Here is a 23,054-nt window from a genome sequence, read left to right on the forward strand (position 1 = left end):
TGGCTTTTGGAAATCTAATATACTCTAGGGTTGATGCTTTGGCATCTTTGAACCCCAGGTTGTGATCCCCCCAGTAAGATAATCTGTGAGCCAGGCTTGGTGTTGTTTGAAAGGAGAGGAGTAATATCTTCTTCAAATGTGGATACAGCTTCAGGTGGTCTGTAAACAAGGTGGATGGTGGTTGTTCGGGAGGCAGAGATGGGTAGTTTGACGGACATAAGTTCCGCAGATGGGAGTGATTGGTTGGATCTAGGCCTAAGGCCTAGTGCCATTTTTTAAATGAAGGCGATACCACCACCTTTGGCTTGGTTGGAATCTCTGTCGAGTCTGATGATGGAGTATTTGTCAGGGATGGCGAGGGAGAGCGAGGGCCTTGCTGCAGCATGGAGCTATGTCTTGGTGACTGCTAGAAAGTCTAGGTCGAGGGGAGTTATGGTATCGGCAATGTCGAGGGCATGGGCTGGTAAAGATCTGGCATTAATTAATGCGCCCTTGATTAGTGTAATGGGTTTGTCTAAGGTATTGTTAGTTCTGGTGGGAGGGCCTGGCAAGGTCATGGAGGTATGGTTTTTAGATGAGGGCTGAGCATACGAGAGTCTAGAGCCTAACCTTTCATTTCTTGTTTTTAGTGAGCAAGGTTGGCTAGGTGTGGGTTTCTTGGTGAATTGTTCTATCCATAGGTCTGGTGAATTAAGATAAGAATTGTTTAGGTCCTCTGAGGTGTTGAGAGCAGGTTTGGTGGCTGCTAATAGGGGCAGGAATGGGGTTGGCGGGATGAAATCAGGAGCGGCTAACATCTGAGGCATAGCTGGAGAGGTGATGGGGATGCCGCTCAAGATGCTCTTATTGATCGAGGGCAGCCTATTAGCGCTAGAGGTCATAATGGAGTGGGCAAGTGCGCTAAGCACAATGTGAACGTAAGCGAAGGTGAAATGGAGCATGAGCATGGTCTTACTATGTTAGGGCTCTGAGGTGTTGAGCTGGGGAGCTAGGTCCTGTGGCTGCTTGGCTGGGGATCAAGTGGTATACAATATTCAACGTTAGCAATGGGTTAGGCAAGCATTTGGAGAGGCTGGCTATTGTAGGTGATTCCTCCCTATAATCACCTTGTAGGGAGGAACTCCCTGCCTGGGGATAAGGATGAGAGTTTGGGGTACAGTGCCTTTAACTCCAATCATATGGTGTAATAACACCCAACTCTTCCTTACACATGATAATATATTACTGTAATGTGTCAGACAGTTTCCCTGTAATAGGGACTGGGATGAAGAAGAAACCAAGAACACTGCTACTTAAGACAAACAGAAAAGAAGGAGTAGGAAAACCACCTCAGAAGAGGGAGCTACCTCTGGGAGGAGAGTCCGACAAGCAAGGACGCTGACAAAAAGCCCACATTCAGAGGCTGTAGTGAGACAGCCATCTGAAGTGTTGGAATTCAACCAAGGGACGCAAGGGAACCGTCTCATCCATCAGTGGGGAGCCAGCAAACCTGAAGTTGAAAGTCAGTACAGTGGTGGTGTTACCTGTAGCGGGTGGATCATATGATCCAAGAACGACACACCCTGACCATTGGAAATAGCCTACGGCAGAGCAACGTGGGAAGTACGAGAAACTGTGGTGGTTGCGAGACCTATTATGGGTGGACTGTTTGTCCGAAAACTTGCGCCCTGATCACCAGTCATAACGGACCACAACGTTCAGCTGGCCGAAGAAGAGTAAGACAAGAGACTGATAGACCACAAAGTCGAGCGGACAGACGAAGATAGCGACAGGCCATGAAGTTTAGCCAGCCGAAGGAGAGTGGAAGAAGAAAGTACACGATCGAACCCACGACCCCTGGCAAAACCAGTGAAAAATTCTCTGAGAGATGGTAAATGGAACAGTGATAAGTCCAGGAGGGGGCCGGGGCAATTTATGAACTGGAAACAGATACAAAAGAAGTAAACAATTTTGTGAAGCAATTCTCTGGACAATTCCATAAGACTGTAGTATTCAGAAGTTGAGAAAGAGTCGAGGAGCCTCTCCCTCATCCAAGTGGGGCCAAGTTGAAAGACCGTGTTCAAGTAAAGAGAACACCAAAGCATTGGAAGGAATTAACATGCAGATGAAGGATTTAATGCTGAAGTATACTTAATAGGAATCCGAGTACGCTGGACATTAGATAGAAGGGAGCCATTCTCCAAGTTTTGTTACAAGTGTGGAACTTTGTGAACACAGAACATTATTGTTAAAAAAACAAATTGAGCACTTACAAAGGGGGAGGGACCATGAGGACTTGGGAACCATAAGGACCCAGTCAGAAAGACAGAATGGTGAAATCGTCGATAGCTCTGAAAAAGAGCAAGAGATAAAGGAAGCGAACGAGGAAGCAAACGAGGAAAGCCCTAAACTCCCACAGTTACACCCAATCAAATCAGGACTGCTTAATCAATCTCAGAGAAAAGTCCCGGTGGTATTAAAACTAACTAACAACGACAAGCTTCAGAAACTTATACCGGGAGAGAAGGTGAAGCAGCAGAAATCATCAAAGCCAAAAGAAAAAAAGGAAAGAAAAATAAGGAAATTCTAGAAAACACTCCGAGATTGACAAAAGAGATAAAACGAGGCGCTCTCCACGATCGGTTGAAGACCTCATGAGTGATACAAACCTGATGAATTTGTCCCAGCATTGGGAGACCGCCTCTAACAACTCAGTGATTGAGGTGAATATAGACCAACAAACGAAAAAACAGAAAGAACCAGAGAAAGAAATAGAGAATATAGAAAGCCCAAAAGCCCAAACAACTAAAGGAAGCCAAGATGCAATTGAGAGCCAAAGGAGACCAGTAGCAGAGGAACAAAAAAAGAAAAGGGAAGACGAACTTAAGTCCCCAAGAGAGCAAAGAACAAGTCGGCAGATTCCACCACAGCGAAAAGAGGTCACTAAAAGCTCAGATGATTATCGAAGAACAGATACTCCCAAAGCAGAAAAGCAGGGACACATATTCAAAGTTGAACAACTTGACCCAAAAAGAGGCTATATGATTCTGAACAGGAAGACAATCTTGAAATTAATGAGCAAAATGAATTCGCTGAAAAAGATAAAAACAGAAGACATTATGTTAGTGGAACCATATCACAGAGGAAAGATCGCAAAGGCGTACATCCATGTTAAAGAAACAATTTTGCAACATACGGATGATAACGCAGTTAGAGAAATGGACCAAAACGGGTTTGGGCTGACAGAAATAAAGAGAGATACACCAAGAGAAAAGAAAGACCATCTGTATAATTATAAAGGAGAAAGACAATACCACTTTACATCACGAACAGAAGAGCGCTACCGAGCCAACAGAATCGGCAAAGATCTAGAGGAAAAGGTTTACGACTCGGAGAGGGAGTATGTACGAATGGATGATAAAAAAACACAACCAAAGATGGTATGGGGACGAACAAAAACAAATATAATACACAACCAAGGAATGAACACCAGGATATGGTCCCAGATAATTACAACCCACGACCAAGAGCAGAAGTCTGATGCTTCAATAGGCAACACATCCCAGAGAGAACCCCGCACCACAACAGCATCGATAGGGCATACAAACCACCCCCGGTGCAAACAAGGGACACGTCAGCAGGCACAGGTCCATTGGCATGGCTAAAAGCAGCATTAAATCTCAAAACAGAGAACTAGCAATCAAAGTTGTCAGCGGCATCTAGGTTGACCGAACAAAGTAACGTAGAGCAAGATGAAAGTAAGAAGTGTTTCATCCTGGGGTCATGGAACACAAGGGGGTACGCTCATTTAACCAGACATGGTGACGTTGATTTAGGTTCACTAGACATTATATGTTTACAAGAGACCTGGTTACAAGAAAAACCCTGCCTGGACGGCTTTGTAGTAGAAATATCACCGGCAAGCAAGGACATGTTAGGCCGCCCGTCCTCAGGCTTGTTGACAGCAACAAAAATGGGAGTAGGCTTGGCAACACAGACAAAGCTACACAAATCTTACGAGATGTTAGTCACGCTGACCGCATGGACCGACCAATCAGAATTGAAGAAGAAGGCGTATAGTAACCAAATCATCATAATAAATACATACTGGAATCCACAGAAAATGACAACCAAAACTTACTGCGCAAAAATGGCGGAAGTAATAGACTCGCTCGCCACAGAGTATGAGAACGCTGACATCATTGTGTGCGGAGATTTAAATGCGGATTGTAGTGAGGGGAACAAAGAAACGAAGTTGGAAAAGTCTCAAGGTGCGATCCGTGAGAGAGGTATCGCATGGGGGCTTTGACCAAACCAAGAAACCTTCACAATATTGCAGCACTATTCCCGAAGCAAAAGAACATTCCAACTTGGGAGAACTTGAACTGCAAAGCAACCTTGGATTATATTTTTGTGTCAACTGAATTCTTACCCATGATTCAGGAGTACAAAGTCCAAAGAACCATGCACAGCGACCATAATCTCCTGACATGCAAATGGCGAGTAATACAAATACAGAACCACACATACAAGTATAACCTTGAAGTAAACAATCAATAATCGAGAGTCCGCCTGTCGGAAGAAGATGTTAAAAGGATAGCAGCAAAATACATACTTCCAGACGCAGCAAAGTTACAAGCGCCTGTAAATAGACCAAATTACTTACCATTATTAGTGTCATACAGAAAACCAGCTGGGAGTCAGCCGAGGAAAAAGCCAAGTCCAACTCATGCCTATGATAAACTGGTGGTTGGAAAAAAAAAAAGTGGTGAGGAGATTAAGAAAAATCACAAAAGAAAAAGAGATCATCAGGAAGCCTGGGAAAAATGGCGTATAGAGGCTAAGAGGTATAAACAGTGGATAAGGCAACATAGACTACGGTTGTACCAACAAGACGCCAAAAGCATGTTGAAAAGCCTCAGCTCAAAGAAACCAAGCGACTTTTGGACAATAATCAAAGCAGCAAACCCATCCAAACCACCAGAATTGGTAAACGCGGTTTCTGAGACAAGTTGGAAAACATACCTAACGGCCCAATTTGAGCTCCCCAAAACACAAGGAATCAAAGAAAAAGTTGACCCAACAGCCTCTTGGGTGGACGTGGCTAAGGTCGCCGAGATTGAAAGGACCATCAAAAATTTGAAATCATCGAGGGCCCCCGGCCCTGATGGCATGACGAATGTGGATCTGATGCAGTCACCGAACGCTTGGGCAGTGATAACAAGCAAAATCTTCACACACTGCGCCCAAACAAAAATGGTCCCGGAAACATGGCTAAGGGCCATAATTGTGGCGGTTTATAATAAAAGGTGGAAGAGACGATCCGGAAAGTTATAGGCCCATAGCCTTGTTAGATATTGTGGGCAAAATCTACGCAACGCAGCTGCTGGACCACTTTAGAATTTGGGCAAAAAGCGCACCCTGCTTCGAAACCTTCCAGACAGGATTTCAGAAAAATGGAAGCACGACAATAAATATCCTGATGCTACACATTCTGAAAGCGAAAGTAAGAGAAGGAGCTCCTAGAGTCTACCTGGCCTTTGTAGACTTATCAAAAGCATTCGATAAAATCGACCGAGAAAAACTATGGTCAAAATTGAACAATTGGAAATGCCCAATGTCCATCATGGGCCCGATAAAAGCGTTACACGACAACACAAAGATCAGAGTGAAACTGAGCAAACAAGGCATCTTGTCGGAAGAGATTGCAGTCCAGCGAGGTGTTAAACAGGGCTGTCCATTAGCCCCAGCCCTGTTCATCGCTTTTCTGGGGGACTATCAGAAGAGGAGGAAAAAATAAGAGCTTTCCCACCAAAAATGGGCAACAGCACCATCCCGCGACTGCTATATGCAGACGATGCCATAATTATCGACCAAACCCCTATTGGGCTGCAACGAAAACTGAATAACCTGGCAAGCTACATGACAACAAATAATTTGGAAATCAACGCAACAAAAACGAAAGTGCTGGTTTTTGAAAAAAACTTAAAGAAAAGGTTGAAGCAGCAGAATTGGCACTTGGAGGATTTAAAGCTGGAAGTAGTCGACAAGTTTAAATATCTAGGGGTGACCATGGATGGATCATCTGCTGACAAAGCAATGCAAGACCAGCTATGGGACAAAGTTAAAAGACTTACAGCTCAAACAGGACTGGTCGACAACAAATTTGGGAAATTTTCCATTGTCCCAGCGATAATGTTTTACAAGGCAAAGGTAGTTCCATCTATAATCTATCGTATGGAAGACTCCTTCAACATACCGAACTCAATATGGCAAAAACTGGAAGGCCACGTGTGGAAGTCAGTACTACGTCTACCCAAATCGACCTCCATGCCGGCAATTAGAAGGGAACTAGGCCTGGTCTCACTTGCACCTTCAGTTGAACAGAGCAAGATGAGACTGTACAGAAAAATCATAATGGCTGACTCGTTACCAATATACGCTGTGATCGCAGAAGAACTCAAAAAAGGTACCTGTAAGGCATTCAACAACTGGGCGACAACAATCCAAGAAACTCTGAGTGAAATATCATGCTCAGAAGAAGATCTTAAAACAAATCCAGATCGAGTAAAAACAAAAATCGAACTCATGGATTGGATTCGGACTATGGATACCGCGAGGGCTAATAAGCTACTCACCCATCTCCCTCCGACTTTCAATAAAGTGAAAGTGCCACTGAATTACTGCACAAAATTCCCAAATAAAAAGATGTGAGGAACATTTTTGAAAGCTAGATTAAACCTCCTGATGACCCACCAAATCTTAGCAATTCGAACACCGAGGATGGACAACAGTTGTCGTTTATGTAAAGACAAAGAGGAAGTGGAAACACTGAAACACCTAGTCCTAAGATGCCCGAAAACAAGGATAAACAGAGATAAATACCTACAATCCTGTTTGCAAGAGGCGATTACGCTAGACGAAGAGGCGGTGTGGAATAGGTTAATCTCAGGAGAGACAACGAGATGGACCATCGCAGCGGTGAAATTGATAGATCTAGCTTTCAAAATGATTCCCAACGCACCAATTTACATATCAACATCAGAGGAGGTGGGGACATCGACATCTCTAACCCCTCCTTCTATCTCTGCAAACAGTTAAGAGGCATCATAATCCTGAGACAGATGGTTCAGATGACTTTAACTCGAGACTTTTATCTCCACAAACACAGTATGAGAGCGCATAGGCGCATCTGAAGAAGAAAGGTTCTTGTAAAATTCGTTTAAAGCTTTTCGATTAAAATCAACTAATTAAAAACTAATTTAAAAAAAAAAAATGTTTATAACCAAAACCATGCCTGCTTTTGGTGAAACTGCTCATTTCAGGTCACCACAGTCCTCCGGGACCAGGCCATCAAGGATAGATGTGTGCTTGGGTACAAAACCACCTCTCCCCCTAACCCCCTTTAGTGTTTGAGAAGATCCAACCTCAATAGTAAGCTCCACAGGGCTTCCGAACTCAACACTTTCTGGTTGGAATACCACAACCTCTTAAGCCAGTTCAGTTAAATCAGGATTAGATGGTAGTTGCTTTTGCGTTTCAATTTGTGCAGGGCACTAGAGGGACTGGTGGAAAGAGTCTGGCCATCCCAAGTGAGGAGAAATGCATCTCTGTGAGAGTTCTCCCCCTTCCCTTCCAAGATGCATACAGAGTACACTTTTTTCTTTTGAATCAGCATACCCCAAGCTCAGAAGATTGGCTGTAATGTTTTCACATGATGTTTCCATTCATGGGTGGGGCGTATGACTTTCAACTCAGAACATCCGTCCATACATTCTCCTTTTTCGTCAAGTGGGACGCTATTGGGAAAACATTGCAGGAACCAGCCCCACAACTGGAGTGCGAACATGCATAGGGTTGCATACCTCATGCTGACATAAAACCGAGTTGCTGTGTTGTCAGTGTAGATCAACACACAGTGGTGACCTGCCAGATGGTGCAGAGCGCCTTCAATGTCAGACTGCTGGGAGTGCTAGTCAATGTATCTGGTGTGCCTGTTCCTCCGACCTATAATGGTCATGGACCTCCCATTGCCCCATTAGGCTCCTCAACCTGAAAGACTGGAGTCTGTCACAAGGGTCTTGCTCAGGTATGGGTAAAAGGCATTCGCAAAGTCTGGTTGCTTCCCTCTATTCAACCCTGCAATTCCTGAAAACCTATTCCCTCTGTCCGAGCCTGAGAACAGGGGCTCACAAGGTTTAATTGTATATCTTTCATGTGTTAGGTTATGTTACCAATACTTGTAAACTGCAGCGTACACTCAAAGGCATCTTAGCGCTAGCTAGAGGAATGAGGATGCAAAGAGCTAGAAAAGATACATTTTTAGTATTAGAGATAGTTCTCAGTGGCAGGTAAAGCACAGGGGAATAGAATTCCAAGGTGGCTGTGGCAACTGGAAAGGATCGGTGCCCAATACAAGTGGCCTTGAACCGGGGGACAGAAACAAGACAGGCATTTGCCAAGCGGAGTGTCTGAGCAGGAATGTACAGACAGAATATGGCCTGTAGATATTCTGCCCCAATTCCATAAAAGGCATGCTGAACTAGACATTAGGCCTTGACCTGAATGCACTTGGCCATGGGTAGCCAAAGAAGATGGTGCACAACTTGAGTAATGTGAGCACAACTAGGTGTGGAAGTGGCTACTCTGGCTGCAGAGTTCTGCAGGACTTGAAGGTGCCATAGGAGGTAGACAGGTTGTGCCAGAAATAGGGTGTTGCAGTGGTCCATGGAGGACATGTGATGCTGGAAATGCATCAGAGGGACAGGGCCTCTGAATCCTTGTCCTTTTCTGCCTTTTATCGTGTGTTCTGTTATGTTTTCTGCCCAGGAGTCCATTTGGGACTCCTGGCAGTGCAGCTCTCTCTTTTGGTTTGGTGAACAGACCCATGGGATACCCTTATGGCACCCATGGGTAGGGGTACAACCCTGTGCCCCTAGTGTATGTTTTTGGGCACCTGTGGGTGGCCCACAGAGCAGGGTATGGGCTGGTGGCAGCTCCATGCTGAATTAGACAGGTGCTCTGGGCGTCCTCCATTTTGGGATACCCAGGCCCTGCCATTGGGATCAGTTGATTCCTGATAGAAAACAAGATGGCCCCTGTGGCCTCTTGCTTTCTATTGCCTGTTGTCTTGTTTTTCCCAAAGTCCTGGGAAGCCCTGACTCTGTCCCTTCCCCCTGACTGGCTGTTGGGTGGAAGTTCCATATATGGTGTTGTTGTGAAGGCCCAGCTAGACTGACTGGAGCCTTCCCTTTGACTGTATGTTGTGGGTACCTCCTGTGGGTGGGACCTGGGTGAATGGAGTGTGTGACCAATATACACTTCTTGTTGTGGTTGTCTGGTTTCTGGCATGTGAGACAAAGACTGAGACAGCCCTGCCCGAAACTGGCCTGAATGCAGTGTGTAGTGTTGAATGGCTGGGTACTTGTCCCAATCCACATTCCTTGTTGTGAGTGTCTGAAAGGGAGGAGTGTGGCCTGAATGCACTGTGTGCCTGATTGGCTGACTGACTGCATGAATGCCCTTCTGTGTGATTGGCTGCTGTGTGTGTGCCAGCAGTGTGGATGAGAGACAGGATAGTATATCTGGGGACCTCTCACCACTGGAAATTGTTCAGAAGCATTCAGAAGCTGAGTCTCCACTCAAGAGTAACTGGATTTGCTGATCCTCGACGTCCAGCTGGAAGAAGAAGACTTGCTGTGGCATTTGCTTCGACGGAACTGAAGGTTGTCGAAATCGTCGAGGACTGACCCGAGAGAGGACCTGGCTAGGCGCCCTCTTCCCGTGCTCCGAGGGACCATCGAGCACCGCTGAATCTTCGCCGAAGCGCCCTGGAAGTCAGACCCTCGAAAGGCTGCCGACCCGAGACGGGACCGCCGAGGAGATCGAAGTGAAGCACCCGGACATCGACGCTGTCGAAGTCCATTGCCGTCGACCAGGGTTCGCAGGTCTGTGTAACCGCTGGAGGCCCGTCGAAGTTGTGTTGCCCCGCCGTGGGAACCACTTGACGCCGTGCCGCCGACGACCGGAGCCGTCCGCTCCTTGCCTAAGAACATTTGCCTTGAAGGACTCCCTCGTCCGCATCGTCGGCCGCTTTGTCCCGCCGGAGAAAGTCGAGGACGACCAACGCGCCGAGGAGAATCCGCCGGTGGGTTTCCCGCCACCTCACGACCCCAAAGACTCGAGCGACTCGACGCCCTTGCTGGGCCACCGTCACCCACAATCTTTGCGGTCCAGAACTAGTGTCGCCGAGGTGCCCCGCACGCCTCTTCCTCGCAGGACGCCGACGTCTCGACGCCGACGAGCACCGCTCGGATCGAAGCCTGCCGCCTCATCGACGCCGTTCTACCTTGTTTGTTGTCGGACGTTCGACGCCCCGTGTCTCCCGCTTGAAAGGGAAGGCATTCAAGAAGGGCCGTCGATTCCCCGACACCGAACACCGAGTTCCTCGACGCTTCTCGACGCCTCTCGACGATCCGTGACTCCTGCTTTAAAGGGGGTCATTCAAGAAGGATCTGTCGACGCCTCTTCGAAGAACTCGACTCCACCAGGTACATTGGGGGGGTAAAAACATTATAGGAGAGAAATAGACTATTGAACAATATATGGACTGGGCTGGTGTTATATCTCTTTATTTTACAGGTTGCCCAGGTGGGGGGATCTCCACACAGAACTGTGTCCAGTGGTAGGGGCCAGTATTCTGCCTATTGTTTCAACCCTCTGTTATCTCTCCTCTCTCTATTGCTGGTTTCCTTCTTATTGATCTGTGTGCCATTTTAACAGTATTGTGAATGCACTTTAATGAGGTCTAATATTAGTGGTACCACTTTAGAATTGTAGATATTTACCATTGCTGATTTTCCTGAGCACAAAGTGCGTTATTGTGATAAGTGTACATAACCCTTGAATATTAATTATATAAAGACTGTGTTTTCAGTAATACAGTGTGTGGACATTCCTTTGTGGGGGCTTGGGGATACACTGTACTTAAGAACCAGCCTGCATCACCTCCTGAGAAGCTAGGCCTTGATTGCTCGTCCATCGTTACCATATTAGAGAATCTTGGCTGGGGTCCTCTGTGCCTCCCCTCTACCATATAGAGAGCGGAAGTACAGACCCCCCTACCAGTCTTTACAGCTGGTGGCAGCGGTGGGATGCTTATGGTTTTAAGACTCAGTGTATAACCGTGCCACTTACAAAATATCCGCACTTTTGTTAGATTAAGGTTCGGGTGTGTTCCAAATAACTGCATTACAAGCAATGGAGTCCATTGCAAATGGTAAATTGACTCGGATGAGCTTAGAGGCTCTCCAGAGTGCTTGTGAAGCCAGGGAGTTAGACTTTGTGGATAAGTCTAGGGCTGAGCTGATAGCTGCCCTGGTGGATTACCAGACTGATGGTGAAACTCTTGAGGAAGGGGGGGATGCAACCAGTGAGGACTCTGCCCCTGGGGTTGTCGCTGAATCTGTTTCTGGGAATGCCACCATTCCTGCTGCCTCTGTTCCAAACCCCAGCAATTCCATGGAACTTGAGTTATTAAGGATGAAGTTAGCCTTTGAATATCGCAAGTTGGAAATAGAAGCTGAGCTTAAGAAAGAGGAGCTGGCACAGCAAGTGGAACTCAAGAATAGGGATCTTGCGCTCAAAGAAAAGGACACTGAATGTCAGAGAATCCAGTTAGAGAAAGCTCGAGTGGAGACTTCAGCTAGACCAATTGAGAGTGGCAGGTCCCCAGCCACCAAGTTTATGAAAGATTTGGTTGGTGTGTTTGTGGAGGGTTCAGATATCCTCCAATGGATTGAAGCGTTTGAAATGGCTTGTGCAATTCATGATGTAGATAAAAGAGATTGGGCTAAGTGTTTGTTAAGCAGAGTGCCTCAAACTGGATATGACTGTATTCTGAAGCTGAGTGTGGAAGAAAGGGGTCAGTATGAGTGTATGAAGTCTGCTTTGATTGCCAAGTTTGGCAAGACACCTGCCCAATACCTTAAAAGGTTCAGGGAATTTAAGAAAAGAGAGAATGTGTCTTGGGTTGACTGGGTGAGTACTGCGCACATGAACATGATGGGGTGGATTGATGGATACAAGGTGAAAACTTTTGTTGAGTTGTCCCACCTCTTGTTTTTTGAGCATTTTTCTGAAGCCTGTTCACCAGAGCTGCGTCAGTATGTGGCTGACCAGAACATTTTGGACCCCTTTAAGCTGGCTAGGTTGGCTGACAAGTGGGTCTCCCATCGGGTGTCCCCTAAGGACCCCAGTGGGAAGGACAAGGACAAAGAAAAGGGGGCCTCTCAGAAAGCTGAGGAGTCCCAAAAGCAGTCACAGTCGGGTAAACCAAAACCTTCCTCTCCTAAGACCCAAAAATCTAGTGGGGATAAGTCCTCTGTGGGTGGGAATAAGAGTAGTGGTCCACCTGCTGCAAAGCAGGTTCCCAGTGGTTCCAGTACCGTACCCCGCACTCCTGGCACTTGTTGGGATTGTGGGGCTCTGGATCACAAAAGGGGTGACCCCAAGTGTAAAGGTAAGGCACTTGGAGTACAGGCTGTCAGCCTGACCTACCCTTACCCCGTGTCTGAGGTGGAGGCCACTGTCCTCCCCTCCTCTACCGGAATCACCTTTGGTGCTCCGGTAGAGATTTCCTTAGTGTCCCTTGGGGCCTGGGACCAGTACGCAGAAGTACTGGCGACTATCCCACAGAACACCCGTAGGTTTTTGAGAAGTGTCCTCTTGAATGGCCAGCCTTCTACTGGTTTGAGAGACACTGGGGCAAGCATGACAGTGGTGGACAGGACCCTGCTCAAGCCAGAGGACTATGAAGGTGCTCCTCTGCAAACCACCAGATTAGCTGGTGGGCCTCCCAAATTATCACCTGTAGCCTTAGTCACACTCATGATTGGAGACAAGACAGCAAAGCTTCCTGTCCTGGTTCAGGACAATGTCCCTGCTAACATTCTGTTAGGTAATGATCTAGTGGAGTTGGGGTTGATCTCGGATGGTCTTCCCCTGACTGCTGCTGCGGTCACTAGGTCACAGGTGACACCGGGTCTGGCTGTGAGTCAGGTACCCGAGCCAAAGGCGAGGCCTAAGGCAAGAAGAAGGAAGACCAAGAAGGCCACCTCTGTGGAGGGAACACCTTCTCTTCCTGCTGTTCCGACAGCACCCATTGGGATCCATACTCCGGACGGGCTGGGTCCAGTGGAAAACCCAAACTCAACTCCTGTGGGAGAAGAGACAGAAGACTCTCCTGTGGGAGAGGTTCTCAACCCAGAGGAGCACCCCGACCTTCAATGCTTGTTAGCTGAAGGGGGACCCTCCCGGGCAGACTTCTGTAAAGGACAGAGAGAGTGCCACTCTCTCGAGGGTCTGAGGAAACAGGCCCTGTCCCAGGCACAAGGTGAAGTGCCTAGGACATTCAAGGTTTATTGGGAGGGTGAGCTCCTTGTTAGTGAGCCCACTAAGCCTGAACCTGGTGCCCGCAAGAGGTTGGTGGTACCCCAGGTTTACAGGCCCTTCCTACTGCAGTTGGCGCATGAGGTGCCCTTGGCTGGTCATCTTGGGACTAAGAAGACTAAGCAGAGGCTCTCTGCCCATTTCTACTGGCCAAGGATGGGGGTAGAAGTGGAGTCCCACTGCAGGACCTGCCCCACTTGTCAGTTGTCTGGCAAGACTGAAGGCAGGATCATTGCCCCACTGCAGCCATTACCAGTGGTTGGCACACCATTTGAGAGGGTGGGCATCGACATCGTCGGTCCCCTTGACCCTCCCACTTCAGGTGGACATCGGTTCATCCTGGTCTTGGTAGATCATGCCACCAGGTACCCTGAGGCAATACCCCTTCGGACTGTTACTGCCAAGGTGGTTGCCAGGGCTCTCCTGGGCATTTTCACCCGTGTTGGATTCCCCAAGGAGGTTGTCTCTGACAGAGGATCCAACTTCATGTCTAGTTACATGAAAACCATGTGGAAAGAGTGCGGGGTAACCTACAAGTTCTCCACCTCTTACCACCCCCAGACCAATGGTCTGGTTGAGAGATTTAACAAAACTCTCAAGGGCATGCTAGGTGCTTTGGAAGAGCCCCTAAGGAGGAAATGGGATCTCCTCCTGCCATGCCTGCTGTTTGCTTACAGGGAGGTACCTCAAGAGGGTGTTGGTTTCAGCCCCTTTGAGTTACTCTTTGGACATCCCGTGAGGGGGCCCCTCGCCTTGATCCGAGAAGGCTTGGAAGCCACCCCTCCAGGTCCCGCCAAGCAAGTGGGGGACTATGTGTTAGGCCTCAGGCGGAGGATGACACAAATGATGGGTCAGGCAACAGCAAATCTCAAGGCCAGCCAGGAATTGAACAAGTACTGGCATGACCTTAAAGCTTCGCAAGTGGATTGGACTCCGGGACAGGAAATCCTTGTGATGGAGCCTACCAAGCCTAGAGCTTTGGCAGACAAGTGGACTGGACCCTTCAGGATCATCTCCAAGATGGGCGAAGTCAATTATCTGGTTGACATGGGAGCCTCTGGGGTAGCCCCCCAGGTATTCCATGTCAACAGGCTCAAGCCTTTCCACAGACGAGCGGAGGTCTCATGTCTCTTGCTAGCTTCAGGGCAAGAAGAGGATGAGAGTGAGCCCCTTCCTGATTTGCTGCATAGCAACCCTCAGGATGGCTCAGTGGAGGGAGTACAACTCTCTCCCGATTTGACAACGGAGCAGCAGAGGGCCTGCAGGGCTTTGCTCCAGCAGTATGCCTCTCTGTTTTCACTGACACCGGGCCTTACACCGTGGTGTAAGCACGAAATTGACACTGGTGACAGCGTGCCTGTCAAGAGCAGGAGCTATCGTATGTCAGATACCGTCAAAAACCACATCCAGGCTGAGGTCGCCAAGATGTTGGATCTGGGTGTTATTGAACCCTCAACCAGTCCCTGGTCCAGTCCAGTGGTCCTTGTCCCCAAGGCAAGTTCCCAGGCGGGTACCAAGGATTGGAGGTTCTGTGTGGACTACCGAGGAGTCAATGCCGTCACCAAAACTGACGCGCACCCATTGCCCAGGGCTGATGAGCTCGTGGACACCATAGGTGCTGCCAAATTTGTGAGCACCTTTGACCTTACCTCAGGCTATTGGCAAATAGCTCTGACGGACCATGCCAAGGAAAAGACGGCCTTCTCAACACCTGAGGGACTCTACCAGTTTAGGGTCATGCCCTTTGGGTTGAAGAATGCCCCTGCCACCTTCCAGAGATTGGTCAACCATGCGCTCAGTGGGCTGGAAGCCTTTTGTGTGGCTTACTTAGACGACATTGCCGTCTACAGTTCCACCTGGGAAGAGCATTTGACACATCTGGATAGGGTGTTGCAGGCCTTGAAAAGGGCTAACCTCACTATCAAGGCCACCAAGTGCCAGATAGCTCAGGGGAAAGTTACCTATCTTGGTCATGAGGTAGGAGGGGGTCAAATCCAACCTCTCTCCAGTAAAGTACAGGACGTACAGAACTGGGAGACTCCCACTACTCAAACCCAGGTGAGAGCCTTTTTGGGCCTCACTGGGTACTATCGCAATTTCATGGCAGACTATGGAACCATAGCTGCACCCCTGACAGCTCTAACTTCGCCCAAACAACCTAGGAAGGTTAATTGGACTGAAGACTGTCAGAGGGCCTTTGATGGCTTGAAAGAAAGTCTGTGTAGGGCACCTGTGTTGTGTGCGCCTGACTACAGCCGACCCTTTATCGTCCAGACGGATGCCTGCGACACCGGAATTGGAGCTGTCTTGTCCCAGTTAGATGACAAAGGGAGAGAACACCCTATCATATTCATCAGTAGACAACTCAAGGGTAGAGAACTTAGGTGGACTACTGTTGAAAAGGAGTGTTTTAGCATAGTTTGGAGCCTTAGGCGTTTTAGGCCCTACCTTACGGGGTCTACCTTCAAGGTCCAAACCGATCATAAGCCCCTGAAGTGGCTTATGCAGATGAAGGGTGAGAACCCGAAATTGCTCAGGTGGTCCATTAGCCTGCAAGGGCTAGACTTCACCATAGAGCACAGACCAGGGAAGAGTCACGATAATGCGGATGGCCTTTCCAGAAGGTATGTTGACCGTCTGGATGAGGGTGTCTATCCCGTGGGAGATTAGACACCCTCCACCTCAGTCTGGGGGGGGCGACTGTGATGCTGGAAATGCATCAGAGGGACAGGGCCTCTGAATCCTTGTCCTTTTCTGCCTTTTATCGTGTGTTCTGTTATGTTTTCTGCCCAGGAGTCCATTTGGGACTCCTGGCAGTGCAGCTCTCTCTTTTGGTTTGGTGAACAGACCCATGGGATACCCTTATGGCACCCATGGGTAGGGGTACAACCCTGTGCCCCTAGTGTATGTTTTTGGGCACCTGTGGGTGGCCCACAGAGCAGGGTATGGGCTGGTGGCAGCTCCATGCTGAATTAGACAGGTGCTCTGGGCGTCCTCCATTTTGGGATACCCAGGCCCTGCCATTGGGATCAGTTGATTCCTGATAGAAAACAAGATGGCCCCTGTGGCCTCTTGCTTTCTATTGCCTGTTGTCTTGTTTTTCCCAAAGTCCTGGGAAGCCCTGACTCTGTCCCTTCCCCCTGACTGGCTGTTGGGTGGAAGTTCCATATATGGTGTTGTTGTGAAGGCCCAGCTAGACTGACTGGAGCCTTCCCTTTGACTGTATGTTGTGGGTACCTCCTGTGGGTGGGACCTGGGTGAATGGAGTGTGTGACCAATATACACTTCTTGTTGTGGTTGTCTGGTTTCTGGCATGTGAGACAAAGACTGAGACAGCCCTGCCCGAAACTGGCCTGAATGCAGTGTGTAGTGTTGAATGGCTGGGTACTTGTCCCAATCCACATTCCTTGTTGTGAGTGTCTGAAAGGGACGAGTGTGGCCTGAATGCACTGTGTGCCTGATTGGCTGACTGACTGCATGAATGCCCTTCTGTGTGATTGGCTGCTGTGTGTGTGCCAGCAGTGTGGATGAGAGACAGGATAGTATATCTGGGGACCTCTCACCACTGGAAATTGTTCAGAAGCATTCAGAAGCTGAGTCTCCACTCAAGAGTAACTGGATTTGCTGATCCTCGACGTCCAGCTGGAAGAAGAAGACTTGCTGTGGCATTTGCTTCGACGGAACTGAAGGTTGTCGAAATCGTCGAGGACTGACCCGAGAGAGGACCTGGCTAGGCGCCCTCTTCCCGTGCTCCGAGGGACCATCGAGCACCGCTGAATCTTCGCCGAAGCGCCCTGGAAGTCAGACCCTCGAAAGGCTGCCGACCCGAGACGGGACCGCCGAGGAGATCGAAGTGAAGCACCCGGACATCGACGCTGTCGAAGTCCATTGCCGTCGACCAGGGTTCGCAGGTCTGTGTAACCGCTGGAGGCCCGTCGAAGTTGTGTTGCCCCGCCGTGGGAACCACTTGACGCCGTGCCGCCGACGACCGGAGCCGTCCGCTCCTTGCCTAAGAACATTTGCCTTGAAGGACTCCCTCGTCCGCATCGTCGGCCGCTTTGTCCCGCCGGAGAAAGTCGAGGACGACCAACGCGCCGAGGAGAATCCGCCGGTGGGTTTCCCGCCACCTCACGACCCCAAAGACTCGAGCGACTCGACGCCCTTGCTGGGCCACCGTCACCCACAATCTTTGCGGTCCAGAACTAGTGTCGCCGAGGTGCCCCGCACGCCTCTTCCTCGCAGGACGCCGACGTCTCGACGCCGACGAGCACCGCTCGGATCGAAGCCTGCCGCCTCGACGCCGTTCTACCTTGTTTGTTGTCGGACGTTCGACGCCCCGTGTCTCCCGCTTGAAAGGGAAGGCATTCAAGAAGGGCCGTCGATTCCCCGACACCGAACACCGAGTTCCTCGACGCTTCTCGACGCCTCTCGACGATCCGTGACTCCTGCTTTAAAGGGGGTCATTCAAGAAGGATCTGTCGACGCCTCTTCGAAGAACTCGACTCCACCAGGTACATTGGGGGGGTAAAAACATTATAGGAGAGAAATAGACTATTGAACAATATATGGACTGGGCTGGTGTTATATCTCTTTATTTTACAGGTTGCCCAGGTGGGGGGATCTCCACACAGAACTGTGTCCAGTGGTAGGGGCCAGTATTCTGCCTATTGTTTCAACCCTCTGTTATCTCTCCTCTCTCTATTGCTGGTTTCCTTCTTATTGATCTGTGTGCCATTTTAACAGTATTGTGAATGCACTTTAATGAGGTCTAATATTAGTGGTACCACTTTAGAATTGTAGATATTTACCATTGCTGATTTTCCTGAGCACAAAGTGCGTTATTGTGATAAGTGTACATAACCCTTGAATATTAATTATATAAAGACTGTGTTTTCAGTAATACAGTGTGTGGACATTCCTTTGTGGGGGCTTGGGGATACACTGTACTTAAGAACCAGCCTGCATCACCTCCTGAGAAGCTAGGCCTTGATTGCTCGTCCATCGTTACCATATTAGAGAATCTTGGCTGGGGTCCTCTGTGCCTCCCCTCTACCATATAGAGAGCGGAAGTACAGACCCCCCTACAAGTCTTTACAGGACATAACAAGCGAGGACACCACAGGGGCACGTAACTGAGACAGGAGAAAACAAAGAACGTTACTAAGGGTTTTCAGTTGAAGATAACCCCTTTGACATACTGCACTTATCTGAGATTCCGCAGACAGAAAGGCTAATATCTTGACCCCTAAATCGTACACTAGCGGAACAGGAGAAGGAAAAGGGCCCAAGGAAGATGGTCAAAAAGAGGGAGTCCAAAAGGCAGTAGAGGAAGGAGGGCCCACCACGAACACATCAATTTTTTCCCCATTCAACTTGAGCCAGCTATTACACATCCATGCACCTACAGCTTCGAGGCAGGCCCTAAATCTTGTTGCTGTCTCAACAATAGAGAGAGAGATCTAAACGGACCAGAATCTGTGTCATCTGTTAAAAGTAACATCGGAAGCCGGGAGAGCAGATAAGCTTGGTAAGAGGTTACATGTACCTGATAAACAAAACCTGGAGGAACCCTGAGGGACTCCACATGCCAAGGCTGTGGGCACAGAGTGAAAAAGGGGGTGGGAAAGTGACTGTTAGGTCAGAGAGAAACAAAGAAAACCAGGAATGAACGGCACCAGAAAGGCCACCCCGGACGAGCAAGTCAGCATTGTCAATGGTATCAAAGGCGGCAGATAAGTCAAGTAACAATAAAGCAAAGATGCCGCTCGAGTCATGCAGCTGAGCCACATCATCAACATTGGAGACCAGCACCCCCTCTGTGCCACGTTCTGGCCGAAAACCAGATTACGAAGCGTGGAAGAAGAAAGATTACTCAAGAAAGGAACTCAGGAGAGGGCAGACTAAGGCTTCAAAAAGCTTCATAAGAAATTGAAGAAGCAAAACGGGATGAAAATTAGCCAGGACAAGAGGGTCTAAAGAAGGCTTTTACAAAAGTGGAACAACCAATGCGTGTTTGAGAGAAGCTGGGATCTGACCTGTGATAAAGTATTAACAGCATGTGTGACCAGAGGACCAATGAGGGGATACAATCTTTAAAGATAGAGTGCCCCCAGCAGGCCAGTCTCTACTGGGGCCTTGTATGGGGAACAGCCGCCGCTGTGGGGGAAGGTACTTTCATCATGGAGCCCGGGTTGGGCAGCAAGAACCAAGTGGTGCGGAGACAGGTCCCTCACACCCTGTCTATAGTAATCTGGAGGAAGGTGACTAAGCTATCTTGTAATCTGTGTACCAAGAGTGACAGAGGGGGACCTCTTGGCAAAAGCGTCCAGGCTCCTTATAGACCCAACTGGAGAAAACTGTCTAATTGATAACCATCCAGACTTCCAGAGCAGCCAGGACATATGGTCCTTGCATTCATTCCTATGGCCAACTACCAGATGGCAGGGCTCGCAGATAGGCTGGCCAACTGTCCCGCATTCTGCGGAACGGTCCCGTTTAGGAGGACTCTGTCCCATGCTGGACGGATAAAAGTCCCACCTCCTTTAGCCCGGTGTTAGGGAGAATTCTCTGTAAAGGCTAATTTCCCAAACCTAGTGAGTCCCCCAGCAGCTTTGCTGGATTTTTGGGGTTTGTTTCTCCTGCTAAGAGCGAGACTCTTTTTCTCTCACTCTTAGGCATGATTTGAGAATGTCCTTTGACTTTGTATTGTGTTTTATGGGCTATGGGGTCTTTTACTCCATAGGGCTTCATGTGTTTTTGGTAAGTGTTACACAGCCCCCTCAGTGCAGTAACACAGGGGTGTCATAGTGACCCCCAAACATAGACTCCATACCCTGGGACTGACTACTGTCTCCCAGGGCATGTAAAGTCACCATTGACTTTACTAGTCTTAAATTCTGAACAGAACCAGTACAAACCATCATATTGTGGAAGTACTGGTAGGGGTAATTAGATTGCGCCTGGGTCTGTTTTTCGAGGGGGCACTGTGCAGTCCCCCCTCGTCGAGTTTCTGGCTGGTGTCAGTGGTTACCACGCGAAATATTCCACCAGAATATTTCCTATGGGATTTTCACATTCATTTTAAACGCACCACTTTTTTTGGTGCAATGTTAAAGATACCGCCGGTTTATTTATTTAATATTTATTCCCCGGTTGGGTCTTTTTGCCAGGACTCGGTTTTAAAATGGTGTTTGTGTTCGCCTCTGTAACTCCAACCCAAGTCGAGCCCTTTGTTCCACTTTTGGCGGGCTTCTGCACAGAAGCCTCCAAAAGTGGTGCCACTCTGTCTGGGTCTACAGAATGTGTGGAAGGGGGGAATAGGCACCCTGGACTGAGTTGCCTCGGCAACTCAAGTCGCACTCTTGTGCGATTGGCCCAGTGGTGAGCCGCCCGGCTCACCACTTAGCATGTTTGAGTGACAGCTAGGACTGATGAATGGGGGTTTTCTGCATAAAAGCAGGGCTTTGGGGACTGGAACTTCAGAAGTCGCCACAGGACCTAAAGAATCCGAAGAGGGAGAAGCTGAGCCGACCTGCAACGATGACACCACCCTGCTGAACCAACTCACCACTTCCCCGACGACAGAGAAGATCTTCATCCTGGAGAGTCTTCTTCCTTTGAACTGGTGGGGTTAACCAGTTTGCCCTTTTTTCGCCTTCCTGGATCGTCTCGTGGTCGAATCGCCCGTGCCAAGCACCCCGGCGACCGGATAGCCACACTTCACCACTACTGCAAATAAAAGGGTAGTACCTTTTAACCGGGAAACTCTGCGGCTGGTTTCTTCCCTGGCAGTGCAACAACCTCCAGCTTTCCTCCACGTCGAGAACTTCTCTTCCCCTGGACGAAGCATTGACTTGCACCCGCTGCCAGGAACAACTGTCCCCGCTGGAGCTTTCTCACCATTTCAGGTACTGTGTCCCGCCTGGGCTCCCTTGCAACAGACTGTTCAAGGTGTCCCGTAAATCCTTGACTCTCTATCCTGGGGTGACCTGTTAACTAACTTTTCTGAACTGATCCAACTCCTTTTGAACTATCTGCAAAGACTTTTAAAGTGTACTTCAACTGTGTGATCTTGGGCACATTCCGCCTTGCTCTCTCCAAGAGGGGGTTTGGCCTATGAACTTTCTTGCTCTACAGTAGACTCTGCCTTTCTTGACTTGCTGTGGTTCTTTTAAAAGTGTTGGTATTGTGTGCTTTCCTAATTCTGCCTTTTCCCTCCCTTTTTTTAAATAATTATTGGAGTGCCATCTTGGTTAAGTGCTCACCCCTGTATTGACAATAAGTGGTGTTCTTTTCCTAAGACTTGTCAAATAATTAATCAGGCAGGTGTATATATTTCTAGTGACTGTGTTTGAACTTGCTTGACATATTAGTGCTAGTGTATTTTTACAAGTGTGTTTTTAAATAAATAATTATATACTTTTATACCCAAGCTCTGGTCAGTGTTTGCTTGTGCTACTGTATTATTGCACCTAATGTGTATACTCTATATACTGCTTAACTCTTCTTGAGAGAAGTCTGACTGCTCAGCCACAGCTACCAGGTAAATCTGGGTGGTACAGACTGCTACCAATTGGGTTTACTGCCAACACCTGTAGTCTTAAACTTTTTGCAGTGGTCCCTAAGGGAACTGCACAGGTTTCTGCCTAACACCAGGCCTTGGGCACCTGTCTCCCAAGTAGGTCATCCGTCCCAGAGCCCAGCAGCAGTCCTGGGAGCACTGGCAGGGTTCCGGTCCCTGCCCAGAGGGAAAAGCTCTAAGGTGGAGGTGAAAGCTCCAAGTTGGCCCGGCCAGAGCGCCAGGGTGGCCGGGCACGCAAGTGGGTCGTCCATCCCCAAGCCCAGCGGTGGTCCCAGGGAGCCCTGGAAGGATCCCCGTCACTGCCCGGGGGGAAAAGGTCTAAAGGCCCCCCCACTAGAGCTCCAGGGCGGCTGCGGTGGGGTGCTGCCGTGCCCTACCCGTGGGCACCTGCAGATGGGAGGCCAAAGGCCCGTTCCGTCCGGGCCCATTGGAAAGCATTGCACGACCAGATGGCGCTCTGTGAGTAGGGTGGCCAACATTCTGAAATAATTTTACAGGACACTTGCCCACAAGGCGGGGGAACTTTTCCCTCCAGGGAGGCACGAGGACGGCGCTGGGGCTCCCCGCAACTGCCGCTGGGCTTGGGGACTTGTCACACACGGGTGACACTTGCCACGGGGATCGGGACTAACCCATGAATACCATGGAACTCGGGGCCGGCCACTCTTAGTGGTTCTAGTGCCACAGAGGAAAGAGGCCCAGTCGGGGCGCCCCTTGACACCAGCATTGCGTTTCAGACATGGTCACACATGGATGACATTACCCCAAGGATGTGGAAGGTGTCACAGCCGACCCGGAGCTCGGGCCAGGCCGCATTACCAGCCTCTACTTGTGCAGAGGTACAGGCACCCCGCAGGGTCGCTAATTCCGTTTCTTGCACTTGCCTTAGCTCAGCTGAAACTTTAGTCCGAAACAGGGGCCGGAATTCCTATTTCCGACGTCCATCTGTGAGTTTGGTGGAGGTTCTGCACTCTGAAAGAGTGTTGCTGGGGCCGGGTTTCAGGCACAGCCTCCATGCACTACGCCGGCACTGGCAAACCAAGGC

The sequence above is a fragment of the Ambystoma mexicanum genome, chromosome 1q (assembly GCF_040938575.1).
Source record: "Ambystoma mexicanum isolate Mex_15411 chromosome 1q, UKY_AmexF1_1, whole genome shotgun sequence".
Taxonomy (NCBI): Eukaryota; Metazoa; Chordata; class Amphibia; order Caudata; family Ambystomatidae; genus Ambystoma; species Ambystoma mexicanum.